The sequence below is a fragment of the Palaemon carinicauda genome, chromosome 45, assembly GCF_036898095.1.
Source record: "Palaemon carinicauda isolate YSFRI2023 chromosome 45, ASM3689809v2, whole genome shotgun sequence".
NCBI lineage: Eukaryota > Metazoa > Arthropoda > Malacostraca > Decapoda > Palaemonidae > Palaemon > Palaemon carinicauda.
The window spans coordinates 20,563,516-20,565,962 of record NC_090769.1 but is presented as its reverse complement, the minus strand read 5'-3'; positions in this window follow the sequence as shown (position 1 = coordinate 20,565,962).

Below are 2,447 nucleotides of genomic sequence, written 5' to 3'. Positions count from 1 at the left end.
GAATGGGTGTTTGTGTAAGGCACGTGGTGCAATTGCAAATTATATTTTTGCAATTGATACACAGTAACATTAGAAATTAATAAGAATTTTTAAGGTGATATATTTTCGCGATGTTTATCAACTGCCAAATAATGTCATATACATTTTCATGAATGAAATAAGCAAGAAAAAATATTTTTTAACAATACAAGTAACAAAAGCCACAATAAAAAAAAAAGTATTTCAAATCATGAGTTAAACCACTAATATCACAGGAGTAACATTAATGTTAATGTGAAATTATGTGAATAAAAAAAAGTATTTTTCCTCCTAGAGTTAAACCACTAATATTACAGGAGTAATATTAATGTGAATGTGAAATTATGTGAAATAATGTGAATTAAAAAAGGATTTTTCCTCCTAGAGTTAAACCACTAATATTACAGGAGTAATATTAATGTGAATGTGAAATTATGTGAAATAATGTGAATTAAAAAAGTATTTTTCCTCCTAGAGTTAAAACACTAATATTACAAGAGTAATATTAATGTGAATATGAAATTATGTGAAATAATGTGAATTAAAAAAGTATTTTTCCTCCTAGAGTTAAACCATTAATATTACAAGAGTAATATTAATGTGAATGTGAAATTATGTGAAAGTGAATGTGAAATTATGTGAAATAATGTGAATAAAAAAGTATTTTTCCTCTTAGAGTTAAACCACTAATATTACAGGAGTAATTTTAATGTGAATGTGAAATTATGTGAAAGTGAATGTGAAATTATGTGAAATAATGTGAACAAAAAAAAAGTATTTTTCCTCCAAGAGTTAAACCATTAATATTACAGGAGTAATATTAATGTGAATGTGAAATTATGTGAAAGTGAATGTGAAATTATGTGAAATAATGTGAAAAAAAGTATTTTTCCTCTTAGAGTTAAACCACTAATATTACAGGAGTAATATTAATGTGAATGTGAAATTATGTGAAAGTGAATGTGAAATTATGTGAAATAATGTGAACAAAAAAAAGTATTTTTCCTCTTAGAGTTAAACCACTAATATTACAGGAGTAATATTAATGTGAATGTGAAATTATGTGAAAGTGAATGTGAAATTATGTGAAATAATGTAAATAAAAAAAGTATTTTTCCTCCTAGAGTTAAACCACTAATATTACAGGAGTAATATTAATGTGAATGTGAAATTATGTGAAAGTGAATGTGAAATTATGTGAAATAATGTGAACAAAAAAAAAAGTATTTTTCCTCTTAGAGTTAAACCACTAATATTACATGAGTAATATTAATGTGAAATTATGTGAAAGTGAATGTGAAATTATGTGAAATAATGTGAATAAAAAAAGTATTTTTCCTCCTAGAGTTAAACCACTTATATTACATGAGTAATATTAATGTGTATGTGAAATTATGTGAAAGTGAATGTGAAATTATGTGAAATAATGTAAATAAAAAAAAAGTATTTTTCCTCTTAGAGTTAAACCACTAATATTACAGGAGTAATATTAATGTGAACGTGAAATTATGTGAAAGTGAATGTGAAATTATGTGAAATAATGTGAATAAAAAAAGTATTTTTCCTCCTAGAGTTAAACCATTAATATTACAAGAGTAATATTAATGTGAAATTATGTGAAATAATGTGAATAAAAAAAAAAGTATTTTTCCTCCTAGAGTTAAACCACTAATATTACAGGAGTAATATTAATGTGAATGTGAAATTATGTGAAAGTGAATGTGAAATTATGTGAAATAATGTGAACAAAAAAAAAGTATTTTTCCTCTTAGAGTTAAACCACTAATATTACAGGAGTAATATTAATGTGAATGTGAAATTATGTGAAAGTGAATGTGAAATTATGTGAAATAATGTGAACAAAAAAAAGTATTTTTCCTCTTAGAGTTAAACCACTAATATTACAGGAGTAATATTAATGTGAATGTGAAATTCTGCGAAATAATGTGAATAAAAAAAGTATTTTTCCTCCTAGAGTTAAACCAATAATATTACATGAGTAATATTGATGTTAAATTATGTGAAATAATGTGAAAGCTAAAATTTATGATTTCACACGGGCTGGCTAATTACCTGACCATATGACCGAACGCCAGCCACCTGGCTTAGAGAGAGCACGTGCATAGTCAAACGAGCTCCTCCATCACTGCCTGACGTACGATCCATCTTTAGACCGATGTGTTTCCTTTCTCCTTCTATCTTAAGGAGAATAGAAATCTATCAATTTTTACTAGGATATTAATTAATAGAAATATCGTATTGCAAGGGGTTACCATTAGTTACTTAAATAAATTGTTTGTATTAATGGCAAACGTTGATTGTAAATTTCTGCAAGAGGTGTCCAATTGACCCCTGTTATACTCGCGAGCATCTCGATTCGAGGCCAGTTGTCAACGAACCATCACGAGAGGAGGACCTGTATAGCTTAC